The sequence below is a fragment of the Ips typographus genome, linkage group LG14 (assembly GCF_016097725.1).
Source record: "Ips typographus isolate SLU linkage group LG14, UJ_Ityp_2.0, whole genome shotgun sequence".
Taxonomy (NCBI): Eukaryota; Metazoa; Arthropoda; class Insecta; order Coleoptera; family Curculionidae; genus Ips; species Ips typographus.
In genome coordinates, this window is record NC_138435.1 from 1,468,146 (window position 1) to 1,484,513 (window position 16,368).

The 16,368-nt window shown below is 36.6% G+C and overlaps 1 long non-coding RNA gene and 1 pseudogene across 2 annotated transcripts; one reads left to right on the forward strand and one right to left on the reverse strand.

The window, feature by feature from the left end:
- Positions 1 to 2,116: 2,116 nt before the first annotated feature.
- LOC145737783 (uncharacterized) lies at positions 2,117 to 2,959 on the forward strand. Its single transcript, XR_014180480.1, has 3 exons — positions 2,117 to 2,476; positions 2,555 to 2,715; positions 2,798 to 2,959. It is a non-coding gene; the product is annotated as an uncharacterized LOC145737783 (long non-coding RNA).
- A 4,910-nt stretch (positions 2,960 to 7,869) lies between these two features.
- LOC145737905 (WD repeat, SAM and U-box domain-containing protein 1-like) lies at positions 7,870 to 16,124 on the reverse strand (annotated as a pseudogene). Its single transcript, XR_014180521.1, has 10 exons — positions 15,462 to 16,124; positions 14,721 to 14,823; positions 14,278 to 14,407; positions 11,184 to 11,414; positions 11,040 to 11,126; positions 9,046 to 9,266; positions 8,535 to 8,703; positions 8,320 to 8,479; positions 8,040 to 8,272; positions 7,870 to 7,986 (listed from the first exon to the last, which is right to left on the reverse strand). The product of XR_014180521.1 is annotated as a WD repeat, SAM and U-box domain-containing protein 1-like (transcript).
- Between the last annotated feature and the right edge of the window lie 244 nt (positions 16,125 to 16,368).

Here is a 16,368-nt window from a genome sequence, read left to right on the forward strand (position 1 = left end):
ACAAACAAAGGTACCTAACAAGTGCGGTTAGGTTAGGGTTAGGTTTGGGTTAGCTTTGGGTTAGGTTTGGGTTAGGTTTGTCAAAAGTGCAATTTTGGCAAATTTTTATTTTGCTCCATAAGGGTTCTAATGCACAGCAAAGGATATATTTATACCAAAGGACCTCAAATTAAGGGAAATAACCACTTTGAACCTTTCAGAAATTCGAAAAATGCCATTTTTTGTCAAAATTTTCAATATTTTTTTTTGTTCCATAAGGGTTCCAATGCACAGCAAAGGGCATATTTATACAAAAGAACATTAAATTAGGTGAAATAAGCACAAAAAAAGCACTTTAAAATTTTTCACTTTTCAAAAAAATTGAAAGAATGGGGGGGTATTATAGAGGTTTTTTAGGTACTTTTTGAAATTCAATATCTCGGTAACGGGAGGAGCTACAGAGGCCATTTTTAACCCATTTTGTAGTATTTGTTATGCTTTTTCGAATGGCGTTGGAACGAATTTTCTGCGAATTTAAATAAAAGAGCTACGATTTTTCAAAAAGTCTGAAAATTCAATTTTTGTCAAAAGTGCAATTTTGGCAAATTTTTATTTTGCTCTATAAGGGTTCCAATGCACAGCAAAGGGCATATTTATACAAAAGAACCTTAAATTAGGTGAAATAAGCACAAAAAAAGCACTTTACAATTTTTCACTTTTCAAAAAAATTGAAAGAATGGGGGGGTATTAGAGAGGTTTTTTAGGTACTTTTTGAAATTCAATATCTCGGTAACGGGAGGAGCTACAGAGGCCATTTTCAACTCATTTTGTAGTATTTTTTATGCTTTTTCGAATGGCACTGGAACGAATTTCCTGTGAATTTAAATAAAAGAGCTACGATTTTTCAAAAAGTCGAAAAATTAAACTTTTGTCAAAAGTGCAATTTTGGCAAATTTTTATTTTGCTCTATAAGGGTTCCAATGCACAGCAAAGGGCATATTTATACAAAAGAACCTTAAATTAGGTGAAATAAGCACAAAAAAAGCACTTTACAATTTTTCACTTTTCAAAAAAATTGAAAGAATGGGGGGGTATTAGAGAGGTTTTTTAGGTACTTTTTGAAATTCAATATCTCGGTAACGAGAGGAGCTACAGAGGCCATTTTTAACCCATTTTGTAGTATTTTTTATGCTTTTTCGAATGGCACTGGAACGAATTTCCTGCGAATTTAAATAAAAGAGCTACGATTTTTTCGCAATATACGGATACCACAAAACGTAAACAAGACAAGAAATTACTAATTAGCGCGGCGTTGCCATACCCGCTCCTACCATTTTAAATCAACATATTCCTTTTATAGCTGCACACTTCTATATTAGATTATTCGATGATATTGGTGAAAACTACTTATTTTTATTAATCACATTTCAAAACATAACATAGACTGCTTCAAAACATGGGTGATATGATGAGACTTGGCAACGTCGCAAATTGTCGTTCGCACCTCCGTTTTCCAAGACGCTCGCTAATTTTTAATTTTGTATCCTGGCGCGAGTTCACACACGTTTTGTTCCGGTCACTTTGACAGCTAATAACGTCAAAACCAGTCCGATTTCACTAGGCTTGATGGTACTCATTTTCGACTAATTTGGGGACGGCGAATCCATTCCAGCTGTCAAAATGACAGTAACTGTCACTCAATTCGAGACACTGGCGATTTGTGGAGATATCAAAAAAGTGATTTCACCAATGGATTGGGCGCCCCAAAATTAGCCAAAAACCACCCTTCACTCGATTTGTTTTGATAAAAAACGCACTTGAGATGCATTATTGTTATTCTGTCACTTTGACAGCTAATAACGTCAAAACCAGTCCGATTTCACTAGGGTTGATGGTACTCATTTTCGACTAATTTGGGGACGAGGAATCCATTCCAGCTGTCAAAATGACAGTAGCTGTCACTTAGTTCGAGATCGGCCAAACGGTGTTATCAATCAACTCATGTGGGGATATTTTTTGTTTTCTATGATATGGTCCATTTTTTTCCCGTCGCGGTTACGTCATCATTTGCCTTTCTTGTCTATTACGTGCGTTCCGAGCGCGATAGAATTTTGACGTCATCGGCCGCCATTGTTGGCAAATTAATAGGTAGTAAACAAAGCGAAATGTTTTATTTTTGATGTAAATTTTACAATATTTCGATGTAACTACTGCGATACTAGATAGGTACCTAGATAATGTGTGTGTGTGTGTGTGTTGTGTGTGTATGTTTCGGGAAGAGAGTTTTGAAAATGCCACCCACCTACACTTTGCAACTATCAAGGGGCCCAGTGAAACATTCTGAAGGAAAACAGAAAAGAATGCCTTTTCTAATAAAAAACACACAATCACAATGAAACAGCCCATGCATATAGGTACCTATTTACTTAGTCCCAAGAACCAAGTTTATTCAAGCCAGTGGTTGTTTCTCAATCAAAGAAACATGGATGCTGACAAGGTGATTTACCTAATATTATCAAAAAGGAAGGCCCCTACCTTTTAATGAGCTGCTAATACTAAATAGCTTATGTTTCAGGTAGGTACCTTTCTGGAGTTTGCTTATCATGCTTTGAAAGGGTCCCATTATCAACGGCTGCTGTAAAAGACTCCTGGTGACTGAACAACGAAAGGTGTTTGAAGCAATGGTTATAATGGTGCGTTGTCAAAATCCATATGCAGAGTGTTGAAATATTTCAGGTAACATTAGAAAGATATAGGACATAGGTACCTAACTATGTTACTTAATATGTAAATTTGATCAAATGCCATTATTTTACAGAATTAGCCCCCCTTGCCTACCTATACTTCTCTGACTACCTATAAGGCTAGAAACAGATGGTGCTACTGTTAAATACAGTATTTTACATCAGATAGGTAGTAGGTTAAATTACTATTTTAATTGTATTCATTATGAAATATACAAATAAAATTTTTAAGAAGAGTTTATTTTTTATCAAAAGTCTAGTTTTCTTCATAAAATTTGATAATTTACCTACCTGCTCTTTGGTATAATAAATCACACAACAAAACAAAATTGATATGTATTTAATGCTGCTGAGTAAATTTACAAAAGAAAATACCTAAATAAGCAATTTAAATCACAAAAGCAAGTTCTTAAAACAGCAACAATTCTGTTGTAAGTTAAAACACTGCTACATCATCACCAAACTGCAAGAACTTCCTAATAGTCTCCAGGATTGGACACACATTGCCTGCCTTTCGTTTCTTGCAAATTTTATGGATTGGGCTGTTAATGAGGACTCCTTTGAATGCACCTTCAGTGCTCCAGTGCTCTTTCCAGATAATTAAAATTGAATGTGGTTGTTCCCAAGCCAAAGTTTGATTGGTTTGTTTACCACCAAGTGTTGCAACACTAATTAATAAACTTAAACAACCCTAAATTAACTTTTTATTTCTTCTGTTTGTAGTTTTTGCTGTTTTTAAATTTTTTAAAATTCCTAACCTCAAAATGTTTAGCCGCCGACTGTCAGTTGAGACTGTGCCCTATGTTGCCACATCTTCCACGAGCAGATGTGAACCTAGTGTATTGTTTGTTGCACGGTGCAATCAATCGAATCGTGGGGGGATATTTTTCGAAAGCTTGAAATCTACTGTATCTTTTATTTTCTATGACATTTTGACGTAACTGGTCAAATAAGGGAGTAATTCAGGGTCAAAGCGACGTGTGTCCCAAAATATGTGATTTTATGGTGAAGGAAATTTGACGCCCTCTAGCGGCCAAACGGTGCAATCAATCGAATCATGGGGGGATATTTTTGGGAAGCTTGAAATCTGCTCTATCTTTTGTTTTCTATGACATTTTGACGTAACTTGTCAAATAAGGGAGTAATTCAGGGTCAAAGCGACGGGTGTCAAAAAATATGTGATTTTATGGTGAAGGAACTTTGACGCCCTCTAGCGGCCAAACGGTGCAATCAATCGAATCATGGGGGGATATTTTTGGAAAGCTTGAAATCTGCTCAATCTTTTGTTTTCTATGACATTTTGACGTAACTTGTCAAATAAGGGAGTAATTCAGGGTCAAAGCGACGAGTGTCACAAAATATGTTATTTTATGGTGAAGGAACTTTGAAGCCCTCTAGCGGCCAAACGGTGCAATCAATCGAATCATGGGGGGATATTTTTGGGAAGCTTGAAATCTGCTCTATCTTTTGTTTTCTATAATATTTTGACGTAACTTGTCAAATAAGGGAGTAATTTAGGGTCAAAGCGACGAGGGTCAACGAGTTTATGGTGAAGAAACTTTGACGCCCTCTAGCGGCCAAACGGTATAATCAACAAACTCATGTTAAGATATTTTTCGAAAGCTTGAAATCTACTGTATCTTTTATTTTCTATGACATTTTGACGTAACTGGTCAAATAAGGGAGTAATTCAGGGTCAAAGCGACATGTGTCAAAAAATATGTGATTTTATGGTGAAGGAAATTTGACGCCCTCTAGCGGCCAAACGGTGCAATCAATCGAATCATGGGGGGATATTTTTGGGAAGCTTGAAATCTGCTCTATCTTTTGTTTTCTATGACATTTTGACGTAACTTGTCAAATAAGGGAGTAATTCAGGGTCAAAGCGACGAGTGTCACAAAATATGTTATTTTATGGTGAAGGAACTTTGAAGCCCTCTAGCGGCCAAACGGTGCAATCAATCGAATCATGGGGGGATATTTTTGGGAAGCTTGAAATCTGCTCTATCTTTTGTTTTCTATAATATTTTGACGTAACTTGTCAAATAAGGGAGTAATTTAGGGTCAAAGCGACGTGTGTCAAAAAATATGTGATTTTATGGTGAAGGAACTTTGACGCCCTCTAGCGGCCAAACGGTGCAATCAATCGAGTCATGGGGGGATATTTTTGGAAAGATTGAAATCTGCTCTATCTTTTGTTTTCTATGACATTTTGACGTAACTTGTCAAATAAGGGAGTAATTCAGGGTCAAAGCGACGAGTGTCACAAAATATGTTATTTTATGGTGAAGGAACTTTGAAGCCCTCTAGCGGCCAAACGGTGCAATCAATCGAACCATGGGGGGATATTTTTGGAAAGCTTGAAATCTGCTCTATCTTTTGTTTTCTATGACATTTTGACGTAACTTGTCAAATAAGGGAGTAATTCAGGGTCAAAGCGACGAGTGTCACAAAATATGTGATTTTATGGTGAAGGAACTTTGACGCCCTCTAGCGGCCAAACGGTGCAATCAATCGAATCATGGGGGGATATTTTTGGAAAGCTTGAAATCTGCTCTATCTTTTGTTTTCTATGACATTTTGACGTAACTTGTCAAATAAGGGAGTAATTCAGGGTCAAAGCGACGAGTGTCACAAAATATGTTATTTTATGGTGAAGGAACTTTGAAGCCCTCTAGCGGCCAAACGGTGCAATCAATCGAATCATGGGGGGATATTTTTGGAAAGCTTGAAATCTGCTCTATCTTTTGTTTTCTATGACATTTTGACGTAACTTGTCAAATAAGGGAGTAATTCAGGGTCAAAGCGACGAGTGTCACAAAATATGTTATTTTATGGTGAAGGAATTTTGAAGCCCTCTAGCGGCCAAACGGTGCAATCAATCGAACCATGGGGGGATATTTTTGGGAAGCTTGAAATCTGCTCTATATTTTGTTTTCTATGACATTTTGACATAACTTGTCAAATAAGGGAGTAATTCAGGGTCAAAGCGACGAGTGTCACAAAATATGTGATTTTATGGTGAAGGAACTTTGACGCCCTCTAGCGGCCAAACGGTGCAATCAATCGAATCATGGGGGGATATTTTTGGAAAGCTTGAAATCTGCTCTATCTTTTGTTTTCTATGACATTTTGACGTAACTTGTCAAATAAGGGAGTAATTCAGGGTCAAAGCGACGAGTGTCACAAAATATGTTATTTTATGGTGAAGGAACTTTGAAGCCCTCTAGCGGCCAAACGGTGCAATCAATCGAATCATGGGGGGATATTTTTGGGAAGCTTGAAATCTGCTCTATCTTTTGTTTTCTATGACATTTTGACGTAACTTGTCAAATAAGGGAGTAATTCAGGGTCAAAGCGACGAGTGTCACAAAATATGTTATTTTATGGTGAAGGAACTTTGAAGCCCTCTAGCGGCCAAACGGTGCAATCAATCGAACCATGGGGGGATATTTTTGGGAAGCTTGAAATCTGCTCTATATTTTGTTTTCTATGACATTTTGACATAACTTGTCAAATAAGGGAGTAATTCAGGGTCAAAGCGACGAGTGTCACAAAATATGTGATTTTATGGTGAAGGAACTTTGACGCCCTCTAGCGGCCAAACGGTGCAATCAATCGAATCATGGGGGGATATTTTTGGAAAGCTTGAAATCTGCTCTATCTTTTGTTTTCTATGACATTTTGACGTAACTTGTCAAATAAGGGAGTAATTCAGGGTCAAAGCGACGAGTGTCACAAAATATGTGATTTTATGGTGAAGGAACTTTGACGCCCTCTAGCGGCCAAACGGTGCAATCAATCGAATCATGGGGGGATATTTTTGGAAAGCTTGAAATCTGCTCTATCTTTTGTTTTCTATGACATTTTGACGTAACTTGTCAAATAAGGGAGTAATTCAGGGTCAAAGCGACGAGTGTCACAAAATATGTTATTTTATGGTGAAGGAAATTTGAAGACCTCTAGCGGCCAAACGGTGCAATCAATCGAATCATGGGGGGATATTTTTGGGAAGCTTGAAATCTGCTCTATCTTTTGTTTTCTATGACATTTTGACGTAACTTGTCAAATAAGGGAGTAATTCAGGGTCAAAGCGACGAGTGTCACAAAATATGTTATTTTATGGTGAAGGAACTTTGAAGCCCTCTAGCGGCCAAACGGTGCAATCAATCGAACCATGGGGGGATATTTTTGGGAAGCTTGAAATCTGCTCTATATTTTGTTTTCTATGACATTTTGACATAACTTGTCAAATAAGGGAGTAATTCAGGGTCAAAGCGACGAGTGTCACAAAATATGTGATTTTATGGTGAAGGAACTTTGACGCCCTCTAGCGGCCAAACGGTGCAATCAATCGAATCATGGGGGGATATTTTTGGAAAGCTTGAAATCTGCTCTATCTTTTGTTTTCTATGACATTTTGACGTAACTTGTCAAATAAGGGAGTAATTCAGGGTCAAAGCGACGAGTGTCACAAAATATGTTATTTTATGGTGAAGGAACTTTGAAGCCCTCTAGCGGCCAAACGGTGCAATCAATCGAATCATGAGGGGATATTTTTGGGAAGCTTGAAATCTGCTCTATCTTTTGTTTTCTATGACATTTTGACGTAACTTGTCAAATAAGGGAGTAATTCAGGGTCAAAGCGACGAGTGTCACAAAATATGTTATTTTATGGTGAAGGAACTTTGAAGCCCTCTAGCGGCCAAACGGTGCAATCAATCGAACCATGGGGGGATATTTTTGGAAAGCTTGAAATCTGCTCTATCTTTTGTTTTCTATGACATTTTGACGTAACTTGTCAAATAAGGGAGTAATTCAGGGTCAAAGCGACGAGTGTCACAAAATATGTTATTTTATGGTGAAGGAACTTTGAAGCCCTCTAGCGGCCAAACGGTGCAATCAATCGAATCATGAGGGGATATTTTTGGGAAGCTTGAAATCTGCTCTATATTTTGTTTTCTATGACATTTTGACGTAACTTGTCAAATAAGGGAGTAATTCAGGGTCAAAGCGACGAGTGTCACAAAATATGTGATTTTATGGTGAAGGAACTTTGACGCCCTCTAGCGGCCAAACGGTGCAATCAATCGAATCATGGGGGGATATTTTTGGAAAGCTTGAAATCTGCTCTATCTTTTGCTTTCTATGACATCAACTCCACATGATTGATTGCGTAAGTATGTCCCTCTAAAGGGAACAATTCACTTCTTCAGCACCACTACCATCATCCATGATTCTAAACAGTCTGATAAGTTTATCCCTGGAAAGTACCACTTGTGAGTAATTATACTGAATAAAGTGTGGGAAACCAACCCGGACCCTGTAGCCACCAAATTTTTGCCATAAAACAACAACTGTTAACGCCACTCTCAAAGTTATCAACTTTCTCAACAGAACGCACTCAGCGCTACCGCGCTGAGTATTTTCAATCATTTGACACTCGACAACGTCGCTGCTGAGCAACGGAACAAACAGTTCAGTGTGTGCGGTCACGTGACCTGTCAGATCCCACACCACCACCAGTTTGTCGTTCGAACCTGTGGAACCTTCGAGAAATGTCAAATTCTCCGTCACAAAACACTGAAGGCAGTACCTGAAACTAGAAGGGCTGAATCTCTGGAAAACCCACGCAATTGACATATCTCTGATGTCCGTACAAAGTAATCAGACAAGTGTAACCGTTATTGCAGTCCCACACCTTTACCGACTTATCCACACTACTCGAAGCCAGATACTGTCCAGTGTTATTGTATCTGTACAAAATATTCTAGACTCTGGTTTCTATTGGTTGAATTATTTATTGTTTACCTGACGCAAGTCACTGAAGATGTGTGCCCGTCCAGAACGTGGCTCAACACCGTGGCAATTTCATTTTTCACTGCGTTCTTGTTTTTCCTTAAAGCTTTAGCAGTGACAGTCCATATTTTAATTTCGTTGTTACAGCCCCCCGTTGCCATACTGTAGTGACGTATCAAACCTGTCAGGGGAATTCTTAAATCGTAATTATTTACGTATACAGGTGTGGTAAATCCAAAAGCGACCATAGGAAACCGTGTAATGGACAGAGAAACGTAGGTAATTGCATGCGCGGGAGAAAGACAGAAAATGAACGAATATCAAGTAGGCCATATTTTTAGCGCGCTGTTGCCGTAAGTAAGTTTGTCGAGGGTATTGAATACTAACGGCGTTTGGCAACGGCGCGCTAAAAACATGGCCTACTTGATATTTTTTTCGTTTTCTGTCTTTCTCCCGCGCATGCAATTACCTACGTTTCTCTGTCCGTTACACGGTTTCCTATGAGCGGAGCGGAGCGCTTTACCATCCAAAGTAACGTTTTTGGACACGTCAATAGAAAAAACGCCCATATCGTGAATGTTATCCAGTTTGGCTAAAGGTGTGCATACACTGTCTGATGCTGTATCAATTATATCTTGCACGTGCCACACCTTGATCACCTCCAAAGAGCAGGCGGTGATTAAAAAGTGACAGTCTGGTGTAAAGGACAAGCCTTGTGTGGTTCCCTCGTGTTCGAACAGGGTTCTAAACAAATAATCGTACACTCTTCTGTGATTAGTCCGGATTATACAGGGTGGTCCAGTTTTAAATGTCAATAATTCAGCCAATTAAAAAATAAGTTGACATTCATTATGTCATTTTCCTGAAAAGTGCTTCCTAAGGAAAATACAGTCCTTCAAAAGTCATAACTGTCAGACCGTTGGGGCAATATTGATCAAATTTGGAACAAGCACTTTATTACACGTTATTACAGTCAAAGACCCAAAACTAACCTAACCCAACTTAAAATTGTCTTGGAAACGGAAAATTCACTTAAGAAGTTTAAAAAATATTATTGTAGTCAGTTTTCATAGTTTCCAGACAAACTAAAAGACTTAAGACTAAAGAGAAAAGATGAACATTTCAGAAGCTTAAAAATTGTGTTTGTAACCAGTTTTCATGCAAATCGAGAGACTTTAATACTAAAAATTGACTTGTAGACATAAAAACTACTTTTTCAAGAATTTGTTACTACAAATTCATACATTTAAACCTTAAAAATTGACTTGAACCCCAAAATGTGACTGAACTAATAAAAAGTGACATTAGAAGCTTAAAATTTGCATTTGAAGTAAGTTTTCATAATTTGAAGACAAATTTCCAATATTTTAGTCTTGAAAACAGTCTTAGATGCAGGACATTGACATTAGATTCATGAAATTTGTCTTGAAAACTAACTTTTCGTGCTTTTTACTTTGCTTTTCATTTTCTTCAAATTCTGGACTATTTTAGTGCTTCAAAACTGCTTTCAGCTTGGAAAATCGAGTTTCAAGACTATCTTCACCAAGTTATTGACATAGCAAACTTAAAAAACAATTTTTACATTCTTAATAGACTTAAAATAGTATTCCAAGCTTTGTCACTATTAAATCGACTTTTAGACACCTCAGTGCTAAAAATTCGGGTATTTCTTAATAAACTAGACTGTTTTTAGTGTTTTAAGGCTGTTTTCAGTGCCTCAAATCGAGTTTCAAGACTATCTTTACAAAGTTTTTGACTTATCAGGTCTAAAAGCCAGTGTGTCCACTGACCATAGTCTTGAAAATGTTATTTCAAGCTTCTTCACTATTAAATTGACTTCTACACTCATAGGTGCAATAAATTGACTGATTTTAGTGCTTTTTAAGACTGAAAAATCGAGTTTAAGACTATTTCCAAAAGTCAAGTTTCTTCAGTAATAAAAGTAACAAATTTTAGTACCAAATGCTACAAAAATAGTCTTGAGAACTAATTTTTAGAAATAAAATAGTCCGAAAATTTAATTTACTTCTAGACTTGTTGTCCAGTCCAGAAAATTGAGTTGTACACCAATTAAAGTCTTGACAATATACTTTTGGACTCTCTTTAGTCCTAGTAAGGTCCGTTCTAGCATTAAAAGTCAACTTTATACTATTTTTAGTAGTAAAAAATGAGTTTTACGCACAATACAATCTTTGTCTTGATTTCCGGACTTTTTTAGTTCTTGAATGCCAGTTTCAGACACTCAACCAGGATGGCAGTCTGAGAAAGCGAATCATAAGACCATTCCTAGTAGTAAAAAAGTTTTTAGACTATTCAGTACAAATTTGGACTTTCACAAGTCTTGTATGTTCAATTTTAAACTAAAAAAAAACGATTTTTTAAATTGAAATTTGGAGGACTGTACCTTCCTTAGGAAACGTTTGTCATTAAAATGACACAATGCAAGTCAACTTATTTTTGATTGGCTATCAAATTGACACTTAAAACTGGACCACCCTGTATCTAACTCTAACTAACCTAAGCAGAATTTTGTGTACCAAATCCCATACGCAGACAGCGCCATTATCGCCGGCCGTAACCAGCAAAGTGCTGTCAGGCGAAAATCTGCAACCCACCGCAAAAATCACTAAAAGTTTGAATTGATTTCAGGTCAGTGCGGACCTGAAAACGCGAATCGCATCCCCGTTAACCTGGGTCATGGTGTACAGTCTGGTTAGCGAGTGCAGGTTCCACAACAGCGCGGTACCGTCCACGGAGGCGGACGCCATCATCGAACCGTGCGGAGACACCCGGACGCACGTCACTTGGTACTTGTGGACCCTTAACGGGGACTGCTGGCGTTCCACGTAACCGCAACCTTTTATCCAGTCCCATACTCGAACCGTTTTATCACTAAAAAACAAAAAAGGTAAATTATGAAGAGAGAAAGAAACTATACAGGGTGTTCCTAAATATCATGTACAAACGAAAGAGGATGATTTCTTTAGTTTGTTTTATTTTTTTTCTCGAAAACGAAGCAAGATACGAAAAAATATCAAGTTGTATTTTTATCCAAAAAAATAATAATAATTTTAAAAAAAGTCAGTAGCGCACTTTTTTTTCTATTTTTATTCGTGATACTGCCCCTCGTGACGCCACTGGAAGACATAAATTAATATCATTCGATTACTGAAAACTTGACATCTTACCCTAGTTCAAAACACTGTCAAATGTCAATAAAATCAGCCGAATGGTCTTCGTTTTTTAGAAAAAACTTTGACACCCCATATCTTGAAAACCAAGCAATGTTTATATGAAACTTTAGCAATTAAATATGCCAAGGAATCACCCTTTCGTTTGTACATGTTATTTATGAACACCCTGTATAATTACAAATTATAATGCATTACACCGTTCCTAACTGTAATTCAGAAAGGGTCCTTTCAAATTCAGAAAGAATAATAATTCAGAATAGGCAACTGTCATTCATAAATCGTAAAGTGTAATTCAGAAATTGTTTATTGCAATTCAGAGACTATATCAAGTGTAATTCAATTTAATTTTTAACTTAAATTGTATTATTTTTTAAATTTTATTTCTTTAATTTATTAAAGTGCCTTGGAATTTCTGGAGATAGTATATTTTATGGAATTACCTTTTGATGTTCTGATTTGATGGTTTCTGAATTTAAATTGATTTTACAACTATCTAAAATAATCTAAATTTAATTTACCAAGTTTTTAAAGTTTAAACCACATTTTAACGGTCACGTGACTGTTTTTGACAATGTCAACTGGTTTTTACAGTGTTGCAAACTCAAAAATTGAATTATCCAGGTCACGTGTAACGTATATTTTGCAATTTAAGTTTCTACAACTGTCTACATTTTATTTATCAATTTTCCAAAATTTAAACTGCCTTTTGGAGGTCACGTGACTGTTTTTGACAATGTCAACTTTACGTTGTCACCTAACCTAACTTAAAACTGTCACGTGACGTTTAAAAAAATGAATTTTAAGCTTTTGGGTCTTCAACATTTGGAAAGTATCATTGTCCCAATACCAGGGGTCTTATAACTAAATTTAAGAATGTCACAAATGTGTAAATTGCATGTAAAACCCACTTGGAATAAGAAAATAACTGTTTTAAGCACATTTATGGAATCGTCATTAAATTTCCTAACTAATGACATAAACATACACTACAAAATTAAGTACGGTCAGGGAGAAAAGCGGTGTCAAAGTTTGAACTACCAGAAACACAGTTTGAAAGGACAGTCAGGGACAAAATCACTTATAAAACCCACTTGGAGTAAGAAAATGACTTTTTAAGCACATTTTTGGAATCCTCATTAAATTTCCAAACTAATGACATATACAAACACTACAAAATCAGGTACAGTCAGGGAGAAAAGCGGCGTTAAAGTTTGAACTACCAGAAACACAGTTTAAAAGGACAGTCAGGGACAAAATCACTTATAAAACCCACTTGGAGTAAGAAAATGACTGTTTTAAGCACATTTTTGGAATCGTCATTAAATTTCTTAACTAATGACATAAATAAACACTACAAAATTAGGTACAGTCAGTGAGAAAAGCGGGGTCAAAATTTGAAAGGACAGTCAAGTACAAAATTGCATGTAAAACCCACTTGGAGTAAGAAAATGACTGTTTTAAGCACATTTTTGGAATCGTCATTAAATTTCCTAACTAATGACATAAACAAACACTACAAAATCAGGTACAGTCAGGGAGAAAAGCGGTGTCAAAGTTTGACCTACCAGAAACACAGTTTGAAAGGACAGTCAGGGACAAAATCACTTATAAAACCCACTTGGAGTAAGAAAATGACTGTTTTAAGCACATTTTTGGAATCGTCATTAAATTTCTTAACTAATGACATATACAAACACTACAAAATCAAGTACAGTCAGGGAGAAAAGCGGTGTCAAAGTTTGAACTACCAGAAACACAGTTTGAAAGGACAGTCAGGGACAAAATCACTTATAAAACCCACTTGGAGTAAGAAAATGACTGTTTTAAGCACATTTTGGAATCGTCATTAAATTTCCTAACTAATGACATAAGCAAACACTACAAAATCAGGTACAGTCAGGGAGAAAAGCGGTGTCGAAAGTTTGAACTACCAAAAACACAGTTTGAAAGGACAGTCAGGGACAAAATCACTTATAAAACCCACTTGGAGTAAGAAAATGACTGTTTTAAGGACATTTTCGGAATCGTCATTAATTTCCAAACTAATGACATAAACAAACACTACAAATCAGGTACAGTCAGCGAGAAAAGCAGTGTCAAAATTTGAAAGGCAGTCAGGAACAAAATTGCCTGTAAAACCCACTTGCAGTAAGATGACTGTTTTAAGCACATTTTTGGAATCGTCTCAACATTTGAAGGCATTCTGAGGCAGTTTAAATAATTTAAAGGCATTTCGAGGTAATATGAGACATTTTGAGGTATTTTAAAGGCATTTCAAGATATTTTGTAGGCAAAAAGGCATTTTGGTGTACGAAAAATTATCGGCGGTCTACCCTCGGTGTCAGTGAACTAAAAACGGATGTGACGTCATTTGAGAGTTGATCAAAACCGACTGCCTGATGACGTGAACACTGTCACACGTCACATATTTTGGTGTTTCTGTCAAACCTATTTTTAAGCGATTGCTGGCTATTAAAAAAAATTATTGACAGGTTTAGGACACTATAGTACAGGCATTCAAATGCCAATTTTAAACTGGTTGTGAATAATTCGAAACTCACCTAGATCCGGTAATTAAGGTAAAATTGGGGGCAAAGTCGCAGCAATTCACGTCACTTTTATGTCCCGTCAAACTTTGAAGAATAGTGGCATTTTTTGCGGTCAGTCCACCCTGTATTGACATGCTTCTTCCTGAAAAAGTAGAGAGTGAGTTAACGTAAATTTAACAAAACAATAGGTAGAAATATTGGCTGTAATTGATTAAATATAGTCACGTGACTTTTTAGCCAATGTCTGTTGGGAATTCTTTCGAGTTGACAGCTGTCAACATTCAGGAAAATGTCACGTGATAACGTCATTTGACAGTTTTCGAAATACATATTATATCATACCTGTCTGCTACCATATAAAGCCAGATCACAACACCAACTATTTTCTATTAGAGCAATTTATCCGATACACACTGTCAACAAGTTGGCCACGTTATAGTTTCCCCATTTTTTACCTTCTCTATTATTTATGTAAACGTTCACCCTGTTGCCATGACTATGACCGAAACTGCTCCATATTACTTGAAGAAAACCAGTGGCGTTACGTTCGTTTATGTACTAAAACGTAAAAAATAATGTTGATGGTTGGAAATTGTATCGATTGTCGTTAAGTTAATACCTAATTTAATGGAACGACAAAAATAGAGAGTAAATGCGTTTTTGATTAGATCGTCTATGTGATACTTAAAATTATATAGAAAGTGAGGGGAAGGGGGTGAGAATTGACACCCCCAATTTGACAGCTTAAACCAATTTTAATCTCGATCGTATGGTGAAGATTATTATAAGTTAAATAAGTGCCAAGAATAGCATCTTTCAGTTTGCTGATTTTTCTTGACAAACAACAGTGTTTTTCTTGACAAAAAACTATGGAAAGGGTGGGAAATCGATTGAGGTGCGGTTCTTTGCCGGAATCTCAAAAAGTTGCATAAATACGAATGAGAGGCATGCAAGAGGATATAGAGGAGCGTTATTTTTGTATGTTGATTGTGTATCTGGGCGGTTATGCGCGTTGTCAGACCGAAACTTAGCTCTTTATGTTTTAGGCCGTAACTTACGATTGGTTACAGATATTGATCTCTGATGACGATTCTGTTTATTTCGTCGTAATACCCTCTCGTCAAATTTTGTGACTTGTATACTCAATTTAAATTCTAGTGGAAAGTTTTCTAAGTTTAGTCAACTAATGTACAAACCATTTGGCGCAGGTAAACGGGAAAAAAGGAACGCGCCCCGTGCATCAATTAAAAGTAATAAAATAACGAAATCGGATCGTTTGGTTGTGTGAATCCGACTTTCGATGGTCGTCCCCCTTTGCGTCTCGCCGCCCCCATATTCCACGGATCGTTCAAACAACTGTCGTTTCTGTGTGTACTAAAATTGCTCCACTTCTCTTTATACACAAGATATTACCGGCAAACCCAAAACCACACACAAAAACACCAAAACAGTCAGATATGCAAATTTGTCCTTTGGTCTGTCAAATTAGTAACAGAAAATGTTCCTTTTAGAAAACTAAATTAGTAATTAAAATTCAGCACCTTAATACACGGGTCAATAGTTCATTAATACAACTGTTATGGCCGGTACTTTTGTGATTTTTATTTTACTATTAATCAAAAAAAAATAGCATTTAATTGACAGTTTAGTATATTATATGCATCCTTCTCTATTAAGTGTCATTAAAACAGTATGGCAACTCAGTTAACGGTTGCTCTTCTTAAACGTCAAACAATTTTATTAGCAAATTAAGCGATTTAAGCAAGTTACCTATTGTTTGAGTTGTTTTATTATTAGCACGTGTTACGGTGTATGCAATTAAGCGGTTTAAGAAACTTTTGAAAAGTAGAAAAACAATCTGACAGTAGGTCACGTGATTAGCCCACCTGTCAGTTGTAAATTAATTGTTATGCAAACAAACTAAAAAAAAAAGTGAGTAGTGAGGAGATTAAAGCGAGCGTACCTGGATGACAATTGAGACGATAATATATAATCCAGAGTTCCGGATCGGGGCCGCCCAAAACAAAAGAAGATCCATCCGGCCGCCCCGATCGCTGCCGAGTCTCGCCCGTAAAACGATAAAAACACTCCGAAAATGAGTAA